The following is a 21070-nucleotide window of genomic DNA, read 5'->3' as shown; positions in this document are numbered from 1 at the left end:
GGACGCAATAGGACAGTTCCGGGACCAGATCTGGTCAAGAGTATGGCCTTGAGTGTGCGTAGGGGAGTGAACGTGCGAGATGAAGTTAAGGGAACGTAAAGTTTCGGAGAATTCTTTGGAGGTGGGGCATTCAGCTGGATCAGCGGGCCAAAAGTTGAAGTCACCCACCACCAGGACGGAGGAGTTATTAACTGCTAGGGTGGCTGCAAGTTCTTGGAACCCGTCAAGAAAGGTTTGAGAAGGTTGGGGGGGACGGTACATAAGTAGACAAGTGAGGGGCACTTTAAGGGAAAGTGAGCGAACAACTAGGAAGTCTGATGTGCCAATCGGGGGAAAGCTGAGAGGTTGAAATGGAAGATCCTTCCGAGCAATTAGAGCGACAACCCCGGCTGATTTGCCGGATGGCCGGTCAGCTCGGAGAACATAGTAGGTAGCAGGGAGAGATGCTAATAAGGTGGGGAGGGAGCTGTCACGAAACCAAGTCTCCGTAAGAAACAAGAGGTCCGGTTTGTGAAGATCAAGAAGGACAAAAAGTTCATGGCAGTGCTTGACTGCAGAGCGCGTGTTAAGGTAGTAAATGGAAAGAGGCGTTAGTCCGGGGCCGGCTTGGAGGTTGGGACAGGGGAGAGGGGGGAGAGGAAGCGGGTGAGTTGGCGCATGAAGAGCGGGAAGAGTGGCTGCGATTGTCAGTCCCAAGTTATTGATGTGAGTGGTAAGGGAGGACTCAATAGGCCAGGGGCCTTGGAGAGCAATAAGTTGTGCTGGTGAGTATTGTAGAGGACCGGGATAGCGGGGTGGCCTAGGCACTGGGCACGGTCGGTCGCGGACGGGCGCAGACGGGCTTGCCTTAGGCGCACCTTCGGCGCGCAAACGTCGCGCCCGCTGCGCGTCCGGTGGAGGCACATGATTTATAGGAGGCCGAGGAGAGGAAGGGGGCGTGGCCTCTGAGAGGGGGCGTGGCCTCGGCGCTCGCCAAAGTGTCGGGAAGGGGTAAAGGTGATCGGTTGCCTCCCGCCACAGCGTTGAGTCGGCTGTGCGGGGAACCGGATTCAAATGGTAAGTGGGTATTTTAAAATCAAACACAGATTTAAAACAACAATTTCAATAGTGCAATTTTTAGAAATCAATATGTCCGCTCCCGGCTTCCGCCTCAGGAGAACTCAGGTAGCATTAGAGAGACGCTTGTATTCAGCGTCTATATAGCGTGCTGGAAGGGGGCATGGCCTCGGAGAGGGGGCGTGGCCTCGGCGCTCGCCAAAGTGGCGGGAAGGGGTAAAGGTGATCGGTTGCCTCCCGCCACAGCGTTGAGTCGGCTGTGCGGGGAACCGGATTCAAATGGTAAGTGGGTATTTTAAAATCAAACACAGATTTAAAACAACAATTTAAATAGTGCAATTTTTAAAAATCAATATGTCCGCTCCCGGCTTACGCCTCAGGAGGACTCAGGTAGCATTAGAGAGACGCTTGTATTCAGCGTCTATATAGCGAGCTGGAAGGGGGCGTGGCCTCGGAGAGGGGGGGTGGCCTCAGCGCTCGCCAAAGTGGCGGAAAGGGGTAAAGGTGATCGGTTGCCTCCCGCCACAGCATTGAGTCGGCTGTGCGGGGAACCGGATTCAAATGGTAAGTGGGTATTTTAAAATCAAACACAGATTTAAAACAACAATTTCAATAGTGCAATTTTTATAAATCAATATGTCCGCTCCCGGCTTCCGCTTCAGGAGGACTCAGGTAGCATTAGAGAGACGCTTGTATTCAGCGTCTATATAGCGCGCTGGAAGGGGGCATGGCCTCGGAGGGGGGGCGTGGCCTCGGCGCTCGCCAAAGTGGCGGGAAGGGGTAAAGGTGATCGGTTGCCTCCCGCCACAGCGTTGAGACGGCTGTGCGGGGAACCGGATTCAAATGGTAAGTGGGTATTTTAAAATCAAACACAGATTTAAAACAACAATTTCAATAGTGCAATTTTTAAAAATCAATATGTCCGCTCCCGGCTTCCGCCTCAGGAGGACTCAGGTAGCCCCCCAGACTAATGGGCTCGTAGAGCGCTTCAACAAGACCTTGAAGGGGATGATCCGGAGCCTGCCAGAGGACTTGAGGCGGAAATGGGCGTCCTCCTCCCTTAACTGCTGTTTTCGTACCGCGAGGTGCCACAGAAGGGAGTCGGGTTCAGCCCCTTTGAACTGCTCTATGGCCATCCCGTTAGGGGGCCCCTCAGCCTTGTCAAGGAGGGGTGGGAGAAGACTTCGAAGAAGCTTCCCTGTGATGTCGTTAGCTACATGCTGGCGTTCCGCAGCCAGATGGCCAAGCTGTGGAAGGAAGCCTCAGACAACTTGGAGGCTAGCCAAGCCGTCATGAAAGAGTGGTATGTCCGCAACGCTCGGACGGTGGAGTTGGATGCTGGACAGAAGGTGTGGGTCATGGAGCCTGGGGAGCTTAGTGCCCTCCAGGACCGGTGGACTGGTCCGTACGAAATTGTGGAGCGTCGAGGCCAGTCTACCTAAGTCGTTGAGTTGAAGACCCCGTGTCAGCCCCATCAGGTGCTCCAGGTCAACCGCCTGAAGCCTAACCATGAGCGATCTGAGTTTGCTCTCCTCATGGTGACGGATGGGAGCGAGGAGGAGGAGGAGAGTGAGCCGCTTTCTGACCTTCTGGTGGCCCAGGAGAAGGATGGTTCAGTGGAGGGAGTTGTCCTCTCCCCATCCTTGACCCTAGAGCAACAGAGGGACTGCCGCCAGGTGTTGGAGCAGTACGCCTCGTTGTTCTCCCTCACACCTGGAATTACACATCTGTGTACCCATGATGTGGACACAGGGGACAGTCGGCCTGTAAAAAGCAAGTCTTACCGGCTGTCCGATAAAGTCAAGAACAGCATCACGGGTGAGGTGGCCAAAATGCTGGAGCTGGGGGTGATCGAACCTTCCCGCAGCCCTTGGGCTGGTCCGGTCGTATTGGTGCCGAAAGCGGCCCCACCGGGCACCACACCAGAACTTCGGTTCTGTGTGAACTATCGGGGATTGAACTCTGTCACCAAGACAGATGCTCACCCGATCCCGCAGGCAGATGAGCTGATTGACCGGCTGGGAGCAGCCCGGTACCTCAGCACCATTGATCTAACATCAGGGTGCTGGCAGATTGCCATGGCCGATGGAGCAAAGGAGAAAACAGCGTTCTCCACCCCGAGGGCCACTTTCAATTTAGAGTGATGCCCTTTGGACTCAAGAATGCTCCGGCCACTTTCCAGCGGTTGGTGAACCAGGTGCTGTCTGGCCTGGAGTCCTTTTCAGCGGCGTACCTGGATGACATATCTGTCTTCAGTAGCACCTGGGAGGACCATCTGCAGCATCTCCAGGAGGTGCTGTAGGCCTTGCAACATGCTGGCCTGACCATCAAGGCTAGCAAATGCCAGATTGGACAGGGATCTGTTGTCTACCTGGGACACCTGGTGGGCGGAGGTAAGGTGCAACCCCTCCAGGCCAAAATTGAGACCATCATGGCCTGGGAGCCCCCCAAAACCCAAACTGAGGTCCGAGCTTTCCTCTGCCTCACTGGCTATTACCGCCGGTTCGTCAAGGGATATGGTACCATCGTAGCCCCCTTGACTGAGTTGATGTCCAAGAAGCAGCCACGAAAAGTGATCTGGACGGCTGCTTGCCAAGAGGCATTCGAGACACTGAAGCACGCGATGTGCACCGCTCCGGTGCTTGCAACACCTGATTACACAAAGGAATTCATCGTGCAGACGGACACCTCTGAGCACGGCATAGGCGCTGTGCTTTTGCAACTCAACAAGGATGGCCAAGACCAACCTGTGGCCTTTATCTCCAGAAGACTCCTCCCTAGGGAACGGCGATGGAGTACCATCGAGCGAGAAGCCTTCGCTGTGGTCTGGGCCTTGAAGAAGTTGAGGCCATACCTGTTTGGCTCTCACTTCCTGATTCAAACCGACCACCGACCCCTTCTCCGGCTCATGCAGATGAGAGGCGAAAACCCCAAGTTGCTAAGGTGGTCCATTTCCCTACAGGGGATGGACTTTCGGGTGGAACATCAGCCCGGAGTTGACCACGCCAATGCTGGCGGTCTCTCCCGGTTTTTCCCCCTTAGTGACGAGAACTCCCTAGAGGCTGGGTAGCTCTCCCCACTTTCAGCTGGGGGGGACGCATGTTAGACCTGTCAGCCTTAGGGTGGTCTTGCCCTATTTTTTTTCGCTTTTGCCTCATTTTTCCCACCTACTTTTTGTTGGCCTTAGGTCTCTGGGCACCTTCCCATTGCTTATCAATGCTAAGGTGCAGGTGCTCTCTTCCCCTAACATGGCTGCCACTGACCCCTGCTACTGCAGCGTGGTCGTTATAGGCGCACTCTAGTAGCCAGGAGCTGGCTGGAACCCTTAAAACATTGTTGCAATACCAGCCTGCCCATAGCTAGAGTGAGGAAGCCCCTGGAACCTTCCAGATAGGGGAGTGGACACCAACTGCCACTGCCAACTGCCAACTGACGCTATAAAAGGAAAGGGAGGGAAACTTTCTAGTCAGTTGGGGCATCACTGACCTGGGGGACCCATGCTGGAGACTTAGGCGGTAGGGTCTAGTCAGGGGCCTAAGCCACTGGGAGTGACAGGGCTTAGGTGCTGCCTTCCAAGTAGAGTGAGGAACCCTGAACTAGCCCACTGATCTGGCCCGGCGGGAGGGGAACCCAGGGACCACCTGAAGTGACCTGCTGAGGAAATCCTCCAACTCAACCCCCCCTCTCAATTAACAAAGAACCTCCTTCAACCAAAGGGCGCCAGAATCCATCAGCGCCAAGAAGAACATCTGCTTTGACCAGGACTGCTGGGGATCAACCAGGTACCGGGCTGTGTCACCTCTGCGCCCCTTGCTTCAACCTGGGCCCCCAGCGCTGTCCGGCCTCATCCCCGTCGCTAAACTGAGTTGCTGGGTGCTTCGTTCTGAGCACTATCCCCACCTTGAACTGCGGCCTGAAGTGAACTGTCTGTTAAGCACTCCCTCCGCGTAGCGCTAGAACTCTGACCTGCTGCCTATGGCCCAAACGCTGTATGCCCCTTAAGCGCTGCAGCACAGAGACCCTCTGTGGACCCAGAGACTGTTAGTGCTGAGGCGTCGCTTGTCCCCACGTAATGTGCCCCCGGCGAGCGCTGCAGGAAAGAAAGCGCTGGCCGGTCCACTCACCGCAGCGGAGTCTGCTCCCCAAGCGCTTCCTCAGTTGGCGCAAAATCACCGCCGCAGCCCGTGAAGTGCTGTCATCAGCCCCTGGTGGCCCTCAGTGCCAGGAGAGGGCTGCCGCCATGTCGTTGTGGGCCGTGTCCGGCCCGGGAAGGCGATCGGGAAAAGTGCTGCCCGCCAGTGTGTCTGGGAACTCTGGTCACCGCCGCGTCCCAGCCCTGTGAGGAAGGACTCCTGAAGAGAACGCCGCGCTAGGCCTGACGAGACCTGAAGCCTCGACCCGGCATCATGTGACGGGGGGTGCGCCGCGTCATCAGCCGCGCTCCCGCCTTCTTTTCCAGCCATTGGAGGATGCCCCCGTGGGTCGCGCTGCCATTGGCGGCCACGGTGATTGGCCCCAATTGACCCTTCAGCCCCTAGAACTGGGCAAGAGCCCCACAGACTATGTTGGGGGCATCCATTCTGAACCGGAAACCCCTGGTTGGGGAAATTAGTTGTTACAGACAACGTCTAGGCCTACTCCAGGGAGAGTTGATTCCTGCCATAAGAGAGGTTTATGTCTGAATAGGGAACTGTTTATTGTTGCCTTCTGAAATGCTAATTTTGGCCTGATGCGTTGCTTATCTATGCCCAGTGAAAGGGTCATCCTTGCTTGATGATAAGTCTAGTCATGCATAGTGAAATGTTCTCCCACTATCTAGAGAAAGGTTATAAGCTTGCCTAATGAAATGTTGCTTGATTTTAAATGACATGCTTTAATCCTGTCTAGTGCAGTGGTTCCTGAACACCTACCAGTATATGCTGAAATGTTCTACGCTGGGTTAATGACCTGTTACTTGAATGTCTCTCCTATGACTTCTTTGCAGGTGCTGACTAGGAGCAAGGCTGATGCCGGGCCTACTGTTATTTAAAATTTTAAATGTATTTATTTAATTATTTATAGCCGAGCAATGCAAGAAATGTGTTTTTAATGGAAAGTAATAAGTTGTACTTCTGTGATTTTTGATTGTCCTGAGCTGAAACCTAGATAAAACGTATTTATTTGAATCAGCCATACTGGTGTGGTCTCCGTCTTTGCATGCCATTATTGTCTCAGTGGATGCGTGTGCTGTGTAGTCACTTTACACCTAAGCTTTCGGGTGCCTACCCGCTCGAGCCAGGCTACCGCCGGGGAACTGGTGATCCCAGTTTCCTACAGAGGGGTTTCTAGTGGTGATGTGAGCTAGCTGGTATACAGGCTAACATACCCGGTGGGGGTGTCTAGAATCAGTCTGGACACCAATCCTACAGTGTATGTTGTCTAAAAGCACATATCCTCTATAGGTTTATAGGAACTACACAATAGCAGCACACACACTGGCTCCTGCAGTCCCACACTCTGGCTCCTACAGCACACACTCCGGCTCTTGTAGTCCCACACTCCGCCTTTTGCAGCCCACACTCTGCCTCTTGCAGCCCACACTCCGGCTCTGGCAGTTCCACATTCTGGCTCATGCAGTTCCACATTCAGGTTCTTGCAGTCCCACACTCCGGCTCTTGCAGTCCCACACTCCGGCTCTTGCAGTCCCACACTCCAGCTCTTGCAGTCTCACACTCCGGCTCCTGCAGCCCACACTCCGGCTCCTGCAGGCCACACTCCAGCTCTTGCAGTCCCACACTCCGCCTCTTGCAGCCTACGCTCCGGCTCTTGCAGTCCCACACTCTGGCTCTGAGGTTCTGTGGTCTACGTGACCGGACTCCATTTTGTTTGCGTTGCTCAAGACGCCATTTTATGTTGCCCTCACGTAGGCCTAGATAGTAAAAGAATCGAATGAAGTTGCATGGGCCTCGTTGTTCATGTACGCATTTAAACAGGCCCTTTTCGATTTGCGAGTGAGCTGCAAAGATGCTGACCCCGTCACCTGAAACTGACCCTTTGCGAAGCCAGTTTTCTCTAGCTGACCGTTGTCCGAGTTCCCAATCAATGTTCAGGAAATCGTTAACTCTTAGTTTCTTGCACATATCTTATCCTACTCAACATCTGAATTGTTTCTTTCCTTTACGACTTTTCATTACATGGGTAGTGCTTTCAATTATGGGTTTGTCCGGCTTGTGGTAATCGAATTTGGGACATTCCTAATAATTAACTTGTGGGTTGGTACGATGTAAAGTGAGCTTTTTGGAGTGTGATAATGTATGTAAAATGTATTCTATTGGTCAGAATTTGCCGCAGTGGGTGTGCATTTGTAATGAGTAAAATATGGATAAAAGGTGATGTCTCGCTCTATGAAAATTGAACAGTTTCTTGAGTTGTACACCGTGTTGTATTGCTGGGATTACTGTTACTAGCTGCAGCTAATAAATTGATCTCTGACGCAAACCAGAAGTATTCCGTGTCCCTGTAGTCTAAAACAGGAGAAACCCGAAGACTTCGGGTGTGTCCCTGGCACCGCTGGGTTCTAAGAAAACCCGGTTCTTCATCTTGCAGTCCAACACTCTGGCTCTTGCAGTCCCACAGTCCTGCTCTTGCAGTCCCACACTCCCGCTCTTGCAGTCCCACACTCCCGCTCTTGCAGTTCCACACTCCTGCTCTTGCAGTCCCACACTCCCGCTCTTGCAGCCCCACACTCCGGCTCCGGTAGTCCCACACTCTGGCTCCTGCAGCCCACAGTCTGGCTCTCGCAGTCCCACACTCCGGTTCTTGCAGGATTCACTCAGGGTCTCGCAGTCCCACACTCTAGCTCTCGCAGCCCCACACTCCGGCTCTTGCAGTTCAACACTCTGGCTCTTGCAGTTCCACACTCCGGCTCCTGCAGTCAGACAATTCGGATCTTGCAGTCCCACATTCCAGCTCTTGCTGTCCCACACTCCGGCTCTTGCAGTCCCACACTCCGGCTCTTACAGTCACACACTTCGGCTCCTGCAGTATCACACACCGGCTCTTGCAGTGCCACACTCCGGCTCTTGCAACCCAGACTCTGGCAATTGCAGCTGAAAGCTCTGGCTCTTGCAGTCCCACACTCCAGCTCGTGCAGCCCATACTCCGGCTCTTGCAGCACACACAATGGCTCCTGCAGCCCCACACTCTGGCTCCTGCAGCCCCACACTCTGGCTCTTGCAGCCCACACTCCAGCTCTTGTAGCACACACTCCGGCTCTTGCAGTCCCACACTATGGCTCCTGCAGCCCACACTCGGGCTCTTGCAGCCCATACTCCGACTCTCGCAACCCACACTCCAGCTCTTGCAGCCCACATGCCAGCTCTTACAGTCCACACTCTGGCTCTTGCAGCCCACACTCCAGCTCTTGCAGTCCCACACTCCGGCTCTTGCAGCACACACTCCGGCTCTTGCAGTCCCACACTATGGCTCCTGCAGCCCACACTCAGGCTCTTGCAGACCATACTCCGACTCTTGCAACCCACACTCCAGCTCTTGCAGCCCACATGCTGGCTCTTACAGTCCACACTCCGGCTCTTACAGTTACACACTCCGGCTCTTGCAGTCCCACACTTCTGCTCTTGCAGTGCCACACTCTGGCTCTTGCAGTCCCACACTCTGGCTCCTACAGCTCACACTTCGACTCTTGCAGCCTAGACTCCGGTACCCGCAGCACACACTCTGGCTCTCGCAGCCCCACACTCCGGCTCTCGCAGCCCCACACTCCGGCTCTTTCAGTTCAACACTCTGACTCTTGCAGTCCCACACTCCGGCTCTTGCAGTCCCACACTCGGGCTCTTGCAGTCCCACACTCCGGCTCTTGCAGACCCACACTTCGGCTCTTGCAGTATCACACACCGGCTCTTGCAGTTGCACACTCTGGCTTTTGCAGTCCCACACTCTTGAAATCCCACACTCCAGCTCGTACAGCCCGTACACCGCCTCATGAAGATCCACACTCTGGCTCCTGCAGCCCACACTCCAGCTCTTGCAGTCCCACACTCTAGCTCTTGCAGCCCACATTCCAGCTCTTACAGCACACACTGTGGCTCTTTCAGCACACACTCCGGCTCTTGCAGTCCCACACTCTGGCTCCCGCAGTCCCACACTCAGGCTCTTGCGGCCCACACTTTGACTATTGCAACTGATAGAGTGAGGTACAGATGATTTTGTGTCTACCCCTTTCAGATCAATCACCCCATAACAAAGTAAATATATTAATTTTGATTGCTGTGTATTATCCAAAACACACATATTACATGTGGGAAATGCTTTGCACTAACAGGTTTGATTAACATATTAATTAATGATGTAAAACGCATGTTTAATCTATTTTGTGCATTTAAGTGGTGTAATAGTGCATGTCGTTGTTGCAATGTACATTGTGCATTGCATGCTGCTTTTCTGCTTCATTTTTAATGGCTTGCAGTGTGATGCTTTTTTGTTAGGTAACAGTTTTAAAGGATAAATATTAGCACTGGTAGGCGGGGGTGACAGAAAACACTTATTTTCTGTGTATTTACATTTTCTTTTTGTGTTTCTCGTAGTTTTGGCTGGTTGCCAGTTCCAAAATAGCTTCGCTTTTCCCGGTTCTGCGCAGTAGAAAAAGCTTACATCATCTTGTTGAGAAAAACTCATGCATGCTCTGTGCTTCACTGAAAACTTTGCAATCTCAACTGACTATGTTCAAGGCCATTTGATATGAATGCCGGTGAGTGGCTGTGGGCCAAAATGATAACCACGAGACCAGCTGAATGTCTGCCAAGGAGAAAAGTCAAAAGCCTTCCAAAAAATGACCATGTGGAAACAACTGAATCACTGCCAATGAACATTTAAATGCCTGATGATGAATGCGGACAGTCGAACTTGTATTTATCAGTTTGTCAAACAAAGTTATTCACAGACATCCTGGAAGTTGAGAGATGCATGGACAGTCGAATTTGTATCTGTCAGCTTTTTAATCAGGAAGCTATTCATGGACATCCTGAAAGTTAAAAAATACATTGTCAATTAACGGACATCCTGAGAGCTAAGAACTGCAATATCATGACCAATCAGAGAAAGTGAAACGGCAAGAGTTGAAACATTTGAGGGTAGAGAGCCAGCAAATACAGTATAAATATCAGACCAAAATTGGGGTCTGTCTGTCAGAGAAAAGCTGAACGCAGAGATGCTGTTTGTACTGCAGCTGTTTGCAGAGATGCTGGGAGCCTGAAACTATGCCAGAAGGCTCACTGATAACCCCTGTAGGTTGGAGATCGTTACGGGACACTAACCTGTGTAAGAGATTGCGCCCGAGGAGGCCTGGGTTAGTAAGTATAGTTTGGGTTTTAGTGCTGGGTAGGAAGGTTTTAGTGTAGAAATCTTTAGAATTAAATGCATGTTTTAACTATGGTTCTCTGATGTTTTCATGAAGAATTTCTCTTTCAGTTACATGACCAAGGATTGATTGATGTTTACTTCAGAGAATAATGAAATTAATGTGAACCTGAATTTTCTCTTCATGTCTTTTGTTAAACAGTTTTCTTGATTTATTTCCTGAATAAATGGCAAGGCTCAGTGAGAATTAACAATGACAGAATAAATGATAATTTTCTTTTATGCAAATTAATTACATAAAATCTTTTAAATGATTTCAGGTGTTTGTGATTATTTTAGAGTTAATTAATTATGCAAATCAATGTATTGTTGTAGTGAGGTTAAGCTGGTCTTGACAATCACCATCAACTTACTCAACTAATTGGTCCAGTAGAATTATTGAGGAAAACAAATGTTGGTGTTAAAATCTGTACTTAATGGTATCCTGTCATAGGAGAGAATTCACTCAACCCATTTCTTTTATATATATATATTTGTAAGGGTCTGGGGTAAAAGTGTGTGTGACTAGGTGTGTTGTACTTCGGTGTTATGGGCCCCCAAGGAGTGAACTGGACCCTGGGTTGGTGATATTTCTGGGTAAGCGCAGCATCACAACCCACACTCCAGCTCTTGCAGCCCACATGCCGGCTCTTACATCCCACACTCATGCTCTTGCAGTCCCACACTCTGGCTCCTGCAGCTCACACTTCAACTCTCGCAGCCTACACTCCGGCACTCGCAGCACACACTCCAGCTCTTGCAGTTCCACACTCCAGCTCTTGCAGTTCCACACTCCAGCTCTCGCAGCCCCACTCTCCAGCTCTTGCAGTTCAACACTCTAGCTCTTGCAGTCAGACAATTCGGTTCTTGCAGTCCCACACTCCGGCTCTTGCAGTCCCACACTCTGGCTCTTACAGTCCCACACTCCGGCTCTTGCAGTCCCACACTTCGGCTCTTACAGCATCACACACTGACTCTTACAGTGCCACACTCTGGCTCTTGCAGTCCAACACTCCGGCTCTTGCAACCCACACTCCGGTTCTTGCAGCTGAAAGCTCCAGCTCTTATAGCTCACACTCTGGCTCTTGCAGCCCACACTCACGCTTTTGCAGTCTCACACAACTGCTCTTGCAGTCCCACACTCCAGCTCGTGCAGCCCATACTCCGGCTCTTGCAGCACACACTCCGGCTCTTGCAGTCCCACACTCTGTCTCCTGCAGCCCACACTCAGCCTCTTGCAGTTCCACAGTCAGGCTCTTGCAGCCCACACTCAGGCTCTTGCAGCCCACACTCTGACTCTTGCAACCCACACTCCAGCTCTTGTAGCCCACATGCCGGCTCTTACAGCCCACACTCCGGCTCTTGCAGTCCCACACTCCGGCTCTTGCAGTCCCACACTCCGGCTCTTGCCATCCCACACCCCGGCTCTTGCAGCCCACACTCCAGCTCATGTTGCCCACACACCAGCTCTTGCTGCCCACACTCCGGCTCTTGCAGTTCACACTTCTGTGAGTCCACGCTGGCCACGGCTCTAGCTACTGCTGCCACTCTTCTTTACTTGCCAATTGTTCATGTTCGTACACACAGTGTGACTGATGGAGCAGTGCGTACAACATGGCCAACCTCCGTGTCTCCTTTTGACTTGGCTTGACTGAGAGTGCAGACACATGGCCATCTGGCAGACTGCAGCCTGACACAGTGTGTGTTTGAATATTATCATCAGACTCTGTCATTGGCTGGCTGCCACTCTAAAAGCCTAGAGGTGAGCAGTGCTGCCTTTTCTAATAAGCAAAGATCCTCTGAATGGGATACGGGGTTTGGCTTTACCTCGGACACCTACTTCTAGTGTGCTTGCGAGCTACCAGTAGTTCTGGCACTATTCGTTGGAGAGCCTTCGTCTAATCAATAATCCAGGTACTGAGGCTTTGCATATTTTTCAATATTATTCCTGTGCTAAATATTAAAAAATTGACAAGGATACATTAATGTATTTAAGAGAAAGAGTATGATTGTAAGGTACATGTTTTAAAGGCTACAACATTGTGACTTTGTGAATAATTTTCAATAACTGAAAATAGTAACAGAGAAGTATGGTGCAGGTGTTAACCTGTGCCTTTTGTCTGAATAAAGGGAAGCACCTGTATCACATTCCCACAGGCAGGCGGTTTCTGTTAGTGCAATCACCTGAATCATGAATATTATTAGGGCAATTAAACAGGGTAAATAAATGAAGAGTAAACAATCACACCTTCAAAACAAGACTCAACAACAGTTGAATTTCGTTTCCTTGGTACATCAACCATGGTTTAGGCACCCCTGCATCATAGTTCTCTTGAACAACCAAGCAGTCTGTGGTCCCCCTTTAAGAAACAGCAACCTGAGATTATTTTAGCAAAGCTAAAGGCTTCTGTTCACCAGTACTTAATTTGAGATGATAACTGACACCGCGCATAATTTTTAGGGCATCAGCAATTTGTGACTCATGGGTCCCGATTGTCAACATCACAGGTGAAATTACTGGTTAATATGGTTCTGATATTCCACCAGTACCACCAAACTGTATCCACTAAAGCCAAAAACAAAGCATTAACCCTTCAAATTCATAAGGTACACCATATATATATTATATGTATGGCATATAAATATACTAACCAAAATGGTTTTATGGTGGATTAAAGAGTGCCCTGAAGTCAGTCACGCCCAAAAAACAGCTTCAGTCACAATATCACAATATATGGAGGTTCCTATGAAGTAACAGCCACACTAGTGGCAGAAGTGGGCAATGGGCCTCCTAAGAAAATGTTTGCCTGCTGTTCTTATTTATTTTGAAAAATTAAGCCCTGCTGTTCACCTATTCTCCCATCTCCCCAATAGCAGATCTAGAAGAAAGTAAATAACCTGCAGCCTATATTCTTAGCAGGGCTGGGATATGAAGCTGGTTGCTGGCAGTACCCCAATTAACCACTGACCCAATACTCCAATCTCAGTGATCTAAGTAGCAGCCAGGGTGCCTGACTACCGACCCGGGGCTCACGGTTCGATCCCCGGTTCCGGCGGCAGGTAAGCCCAGCACCATGTGACTCTGGGCAATAGCTTGCTTAATCTTCCCTATGCCCCCCAGCGTCTTGACACCCTCAGGTAATTGTGCGCTTTGCAAATACTGGAGTTCATTTCATTTTGTAATGCCACCTCCACTGGTGTATGATCGAGTGCACAACACAAGCACCAAAGTCTAGTACACAAACAGCGCTACAGAAAAAGAAAATAGACTACTTACAGAGACCTGGATTAACACTGTTGCGGCTAGACAGGAAGACAGAACCTCAAGTAGCTAGAAGAGTTGGCAGTTCTGGCAGGTGCAGGGACTACAATCCAAACCAAAATAGAAATAAATAAAATGATTAACACGCATTAGAAAATGCATCAACATTAAATGGACAAATAACTCATAACTACTACTAACACTCAAGGGAAGGCAGGAGGGAAGGTAAACAGGCCATGAAATTAGAGCAGACCTTACAGGTACAGCCAGGAAGAGCTACGGCCTAAACATACATACATAATGCTAGCAAAGCAGATAACATCCTTTTCATTACAAACATATGCAACAGCACAATTCCTACTGTTTCAAAACAATTGGTACTTTTCGGTAACAGGTCATTGAGTGTGGTTAATTTACAATTTAAAATATTATGCAGGGTTTGTCTTAAGAATTGTTCCATTCTAAAGAAAGCTGTTTGGGATCTTATGATGGTCTCACTATGGCGAGTTTGGGGTGCCCCTAGGATAACGAGGCAAGGTGAGTCTCCAGCTATTCATTCTAGTATTTGATCAGAATCTGAATTCTCCAGCAGACAATATTACAGGATCTGGGAACTAATGGTTACCAAGAATTGCAGTGCAATAGGGTCATCGTCATCTATATATGCAACATTTTCTTATAATGCCAGCCACATCTATGCCCATATTTTCCTCTAAAATGTAAATGTTATTACAACGTTTTATGAAATAGGAGGTTTATTTCCAAATAGCTCTGTTCACCAACAAATGTTTGAAAGCCAGAAATCTGTGCACGCATATAACTGCATTTTCCTTTCATACATACACTTCCCCAACACACGCTTAATATCTTGCACATGATAAATCATAGGTCAGTGTAGACAAAAGTATCAAGTATCAATTCCTTTATTCTTCTTCTTTCGTAGTTGCACCACTCTCAGCCAACATGTGTTTCGTGGCTATTCGGGTATCAAGTCCTACGGTCTCAAGGCGCTAGGGGGAGAGGGGGGCAGCTCCATTGAGTGCTGGAGTCATCCGAAGAGCCAGGTCTTGAAGCCCTCCCTGAACTGGAGCAGTGTAGGTACTTGCCAGAGGTGGATGGGGAGGTCGTCCAGGCCTTGGCTGAGAAGTAGGCGATGGCCTTCCCTTCCGTTCTGGTCTTGTAGATGCATGGGATGGTGGCCAGAGAGAGGTCAGCTGATCGGAGGTGTCTCTTTGGTACGTGGAAGGAGAAGCAGTTGTTTAGGTAGGCTGGTCCGATGTTGTGCAGGGCCTTGTATGTGTGAGTGAGGAGCTTAAAGGTTATTCTTCTTTCGATGGGGAGACAGAGAGGTTGTGACGGGGGATGTCTAGGATCAGTCTGGCTGTGGGGTTTTGGTCTGTCTGGAGTTTGCGGAGTAGTTTCTTGTTGATTCCGGCATAGAGGGCATTGTCATAGTCCAGTCTACTACCAACAAGGGTGTGCGTGACTGTTTTTATGGATTTGGATGGGATACATCTGAACGTTTTTCTGAGTTGTGGAGAGTGTTGAAGCAGGACGAGGGTAAGGCAATAATCTGGTGGTACATCATGAGCAATGAGTCGAGTATGATGCTGAGGTTTCGTGCGTGGTCCGTCGAGGTGGGGGGTTCAGATGGCAGGGAGCCACCAGCTGTGGTACCATGTGGAGGGGTGAAGCCAAGGATGAGGACTTCTGTTTTCTTGGAGTTGAGTTTCAGACAGCTCTTCTTCATCCAGGTAGCGACAGCTTTCATCCCTTCTTGGAAGTTGTGCCTGGAAATGTTGGGTTCTTTGATGAGGGAGTGGATGAGCTGGGTGTCTTTGTGGTAGGAAACAATGTTTCTGGTGATGGTTATGAGGAGGGCCATGTAGATGTTGGGGCTGAGGGAGGATCCCAGGGGCACTACAAATCTGGTCTTCGTTTGAGGTTCTGTAATTCTCGAGTCTGACTCCATTTTGTTCTGTGCCACCATTTTGTGTTGCCCTCACGTAGGCCTGTAAAGATAACCTGGCGAACGAAGTGGCCTGGCCTTCTTAGTTCATGTATACATTAACTAGGTTTCTTTTTGACTCTGAAATTAACTGTAAGAAACTGACCTCTTCACCTGAAACTGACCTCGCAAAGCCAATTTCCCTGATCGATCTTTATCTGAGATTGCCAATCAATGTTCAGGGCATCGTTAACTTTTTAGTTTCCTTGCACATGCTTTATCTTGTTCAGCATCTGTTACTGTTTCTTTTTTATGTTTATTCATTACATGGGTTATGCTTTCAATTATAGGTTTGTCCGGCTTGTGGAGATTGAATTTAGGACATTCCTAATAATTAACTTTTGGGTTGGGATACTGTAAATTGAGTTTTTGCTATGTGATACTTTGTTTGAAAATGTATCTTATTGGCTAGAATTTTGTGCAGTGGGTGTACATTTATAATGTGAATATTGGGTATAAAAGGAGACGTCTCGCCTTAGTAAAATGAGCAGTCTCCTGAGAATTTACACCGTGATGTATTTCTAAGATCACTGTTACTAGCTGCAGCTAATAAACTTGGTCTCTAACGCCATCCAGAAGTATTCCGTGTCTTTGAATACCAAGACAGGTGAATTCGAAGATCTTAGGCGTGTCCCTGACGCCGCTGGGTTAAACCCCGGTTCTTCACGTTGGTTCTGAGAGGCAGAGCCAGAGTCTTATTCACTGACTTGAGATATGAGCATGTTCAGTCAAGGGCTATTCCGCAGATGCTGACGTCATGGAGTCTGGTGGGTAGTGTGCAGTGGGAGATGGTGTGGAAGTCAGCTGAGAGGTCCAGGAGGATGAGGGCTGCTGTTTGGCCCTGGTCTAGGAGGAAGAGGAAGTCGTTGGTGCCGGCGAATAGGGCGGTCTCTGTGCTTTGGTTGCTGTGGAATCCAGATTGGGAGATGCCCAGGATGTTGTTAGCTTCAGTGAAGTTTGCTAGCTGGGTGTTGACAGCCTTTTTGATTACCTTGGCTGCGAATGGAAGCAGGGAGATGGGCCTGAAGTTCTTGAGGTCCATCGGATCTGCAGAGGATTTCTTCAGGAGGAGGTTGACATCGGCGTGTTTCCAGTCATCGGGGAATGTGGTGGTTTTGAGGGAGCAATTGATCGTCCAGCATAGTTTGGGTGTGATGGCCGTGGAGGCTCTGTGGAAGATATAGGGTGGGCGGGGTCTGAGGGTGCTCCGGAATGGATGCTCTTCATGGTCTTTAGGGTGTCTTCTGTCATGAGCGATATCCAGGTGAGTAGGGTCTGTTGGGTGGCGAGGCTGGGGTTGGGATCTGGAGTGGCAAGGAGGTCTTGGTTATCAAAGTTGCCATAGATCATCTTAATCTTGAGGTGAAAAAGGGTGCTGAGTCTGTTGCAGAGGTCTTGGGAGGTGGGCCGTCTGTTGTTTCGCTGTTAGGTTTGGCAAATTCCTTGATGATGGAGGAGAGTTCTTTGGTGTAGGGGGTGATGGTGAAGATTCTGTCTTGGAGGAATTTCTTCTTTGTGGATTTGATAAGTTGGTGGTTTGTCGTAGTGGCTGCTTTGTATGTTTCTGGGGTTCTGTTGCTCCTCCATTTTTTTTCGAGTCATCGGCAGGAGCGCCTGGATCCTTGGAGTGCAGGGGTGAACAGCTTGCTTTCTTGATGTGTCATCCTGTGGATTCCCTGAGGGGGGTGAGTGTGTTGGCGCAGTTGGTGATCTAGCTGTGAATATTGGGTCCCCTGGTGTTAGCGCCTGGCGTTGGTGGTGGGGTGCTGATGAGGGAGGAGGTGAGCTGGTCTTCGGTGACTTTGTTCCAGCTTTTGCAGAGGAGGCGGTGTCTGTGTGCGGTGGGTTTTCTGAAGGAGAAGTGGATGCAGTGGTGGTCTGTCCAGAGGAGTTCCACAGTATGGCTGTTGGAGACCCTGTACCCTTCTGCGAAGATGGGGTCGAGTGTGTGTCCCACTGTGTGCATGCGGGCAGTGACCAGTTGCTTCAGTCCTATGTTGGCAAGGTTCTCTACGAGGATGGTGGTGTTGGGATCATCGTGGTTGTCCAGGTGGAAGTTTAGGTCTCTGAGTAGGATGTAGTCAGTGGAGGTGAGGGTGTGGGGTGCAATGAGGTCGGCAATGGTGTTGGTGCAAGCAGCACGGGGCCTGTCGATGTGGGTTCCGCGGAGTGTCGTTTTAGGGTTTGTCTGGATATGAAAGTGGAGGTGCTCCCTGAGACTCGCAGTGTCATCCGGGGTAGTGGTTGCCATGCAGAGGGTGCTTCTGTGGATGATGGTGATGCCTCCTCCTGGGTGGGTGGTGCAGTCTTTCTGCAGGATCTGGTATCCATCGGGAATGGCGGTGGCAATGTCAGGCGCAGAGTTGGCGTTGGACCAGGTTTCTGTGAGGAAGGCACGTCGGGCACGTGTGTGTTATGGAGTTCCCAGATTTCTATGGTGTGCTTGTGTAGGGAGCTCACATTGAGGAGGATGCAGTTGAGTGGTTTGTAAGTAGTGTTGTCTGGTAGGCTAGTGGCTGCTGCTGGGGTCCGGAGGTGAAGGTGCAGCGGCAGTGTCAAGAGGAGATCGGGCCCTGGGTGTTGCGCGGCTTCGAAAGCGGATAGTGGTTGCTCCGTCCAGGGTTGAGAGCGTAGAGGGTGCTGAAGTCGTATTGGAGGCGGGTCAGAGGACCAGGGCCCCTAACGCTGGTTGCGGTCGGGTCACGGACGGGCGCAGATGTGCTTGCCTTTGGTGCGTTTTGAGCATGCCACCGGCACAGCTGCCGGGGGAGGGGGAGGGCGGTCAACTGGCTGGCAGGAGTGGGAAGGACACACTGGAGGGGGGAGGGGCCACAGGAGCAGCAGCAACATGGAGCAAGAGGACAGCAGAGAGAGGAGAGAGAAAAGAAGAAAAAGAGAGAAAAGATAAGAGGGCACAGAAAAGCCAAGAGAGGCAGAAGAGCAGAAGAGCAGAGTGCTCTCCCTCTGGACCACCAGGGATGAGACACAGGCAGGAGCCTGTGGGTGAAGTAGGGCCTCGAACCCCCATCAGTGGTCAGCAAACAGAGAGCTCAGGGGGCAGCACTTAGCGGTGGAGCTGTGCAGGAGTAGAGCTGTCACACTGACCAGGCTACAGACAGCTTTATCTGCCATGTGCAAGATCTGTTGCTAACACTACAATACATATACTTCGAGTAGGCTTTGTCTCAGCGCCTTGCATATGATTTGATGGCTTATGGTCCATTTCATTTTCCTTATCCTGAGTTACTGACTTTCCTCCTCAATCTTGAGTTTGTCCCACCCATAAGCATTTCAGTCTCACAGTATTCTGATTAGATGAGTTGTATCCTTCGGTAGTATGTTTGAGGATTCTTTTTTCCATTTGTTTTAAGAACTCAACGGGAAGGCATGTTTCCTAGCTCTCTCGCACTTTTTAGTGTTACTTCCCCTTTTTCCCCATCCTTTGTTTTCACTCCTACCTCATGCTCCCTACCCCACCCCAAACCGCATTCACGACCCTGTGGTTTTTACTCTTCACAAGTCATGGTGGGCATCTTGGAATCCATGTTTACCAGCCATGCTTTTGAGGAGAGCTTTCTCTGCATGAATGATCAATGATACTGAGACTGAGATAACTGCAACGGGATACAGTATGCCTGTCACACACCTATTTGACTGCCCTCCCGTCTTGGGATCCCTCCTGCAACCACTGCAAAGGTTGCAAATGCCGCTGAAATATTATCGTGGGATTGATGTTGGTTTCTCATCAATGAAAAGTATTTGTAAGACACCATAACCAATAATAACCAAAGGCTGGCAAATGACAATAACTTTGATTGTAGTCATCTGCTTTTTTTATTGGGCACAGCCATGTTAATTCTTCTATTTGAGGAGCACCTCAATACCTTGTCACAAGACTAACAGTAAAGCTAATAGCACACTTCAATTGATTTTCATTAGTGCACTTAGGAACTGGAATTATATCCCCAAGCCCATCAAAAGTGCCTAAACCTTGCTCAATTTCAGGAAAGATGGACCTCTTTAAAGAACACCACATCAGGATGCAGCCACAGTCACAAACCAGCTGCCTTTCAAATCACTTTTTGACTGCATACTTGCCTTTGACTCTGTACTGTGCCTTTGGGCAGGTTTGCGCTATACATACATATATATGTATTGAGGTTCCGTGGTTTTCGGGACCGGACTCCATTTTGTTTGCGTTGTTCGTGATGCCATTTTGTGTTGCCCTCACGTAGGCCTAGGAGGTAAACGAATGAACAAAGTTGCATGGGCCTCGTCGTTCATGTAAGCATTAACAGGCCCTTTTCGACTTGTGAGTGAACTGCACAGACGCTGACCCCGTCACCTGAAACTGACCCTTTGCGTAGCCAGTTTTCTCTAGCTGATCGTTGTCTGAAATTGCCAATCAATGTTCAGGATATTGTTATCTTTTAGTTTCTTGCACATATCTTATCCTACTCAAAATCTGAATTGTTTCTTTCCTTACTACTTTTCATTACATGGGGAGTGTTTTCAATTATGGGTTTGTCCGGCTTGTGGTAATCGAATTTGGGACAGTCCTAATAATTAACTTGTGGGTTGGTACAATGTAAAGTGAGCTTTTTGGAATGTAATATTATGTGTGAAAATGTATTTCATTGGTCAGAATTTGCCGCAGTGGGTGTGCATTCGTAATTAATTGAAAACAGCATAAAAAGTGATGTCTTGCTCTACGAAAGTCGAGCAGTTTCCTGAGTTGTACACCGTGTTGTATTGCTTGGTTTACTGTTACTAGCTGCAGCTAATAAATTTGATCTCCGACGCCACCTAGAAGTATTCCGTGTCTCTGTATTCCAAAACAGGAGAACTCGAAGACTTCGGGTGTGTCCCTGGCACCGCTGGGTTCTAAGAAAACCCGGTTCTTCAGTTGGCGCTCAACATGGGGGGACTTCAGCGGTACCGGTCCAAGCCCGAGGATCGTGAGGAGCCCCGTGAGAGAATTCTGGAGGAAGGCCGCCACTTCATCGACCCCTGTATGTCGACGTGGACCGAAAGTCTTTTCTACGAGGTCTCCTGCTTTCCGACGGCTACGAAGGACTGCTGCCCTGACTGTCGCCCTGTTTTAGACCCTTGGTTGATCCTTTGTAGAGCGAGATGATAGACGGTCTTCTGGTGGCGTGACAGATATTTTAGTTAAGTATAAGTGGGTCGCTCCCACGACTTTGTTTTTGTTCTTGGTTTTGATTTGCTTCTTGCAAAAATCGAAGCCGGGGGGCTCGTATATTTATGAGTGTACCGATAGTTGATAACCCCTTGAAGTTTGAAGCTAGATTAGTGAGCTATAAGTTGCCTGGTCTTAGCAAAATTAGGAA

The 21070-nt window shown here is 49.7% G+C and overlaps 1 protein-coding gene across 2 annotated transcripts in view; it reads right to left on the bottom strand.

The window, feature by feature from the left end:
• The window catches only part of TMEM98 (transmembrane protein 98), a 384773-nt gene that overhangs the window by 250123 nt on the left and 113580 nt on the right, over nt 1–21070 (bottom strand). For both annotated transcript variants that reach the window (XM_078645018.1, XM_078645017.1), the window contains exon 2: nt 13727–13814. The gene's annotated coding sequence lies outside the window, so the exon portion shown is untranslated. The remainder of the gene's footprint in view (nt 1–13726; nt 13815–21070) is intronic.

Source organism: Lissotriton helveticus, chromosome 5_1 (assembly GCF_964261635.1).
Source record: "Lissotriton helveticus chromosome 5_1, aLisHel1.1, whole genome shotgun sequence".
Classification (NCBI taxonomy): Eukaryota; Metazoa; Chordata; class Amphibia; order Caudata; family Salamandridae; genus Lissotriton; species Lissotriton helveticus.
Note: the sequence above shows the minus strand (reverse complement) of the source record. Positions and strands in the feature narration are given on the sequence as shown.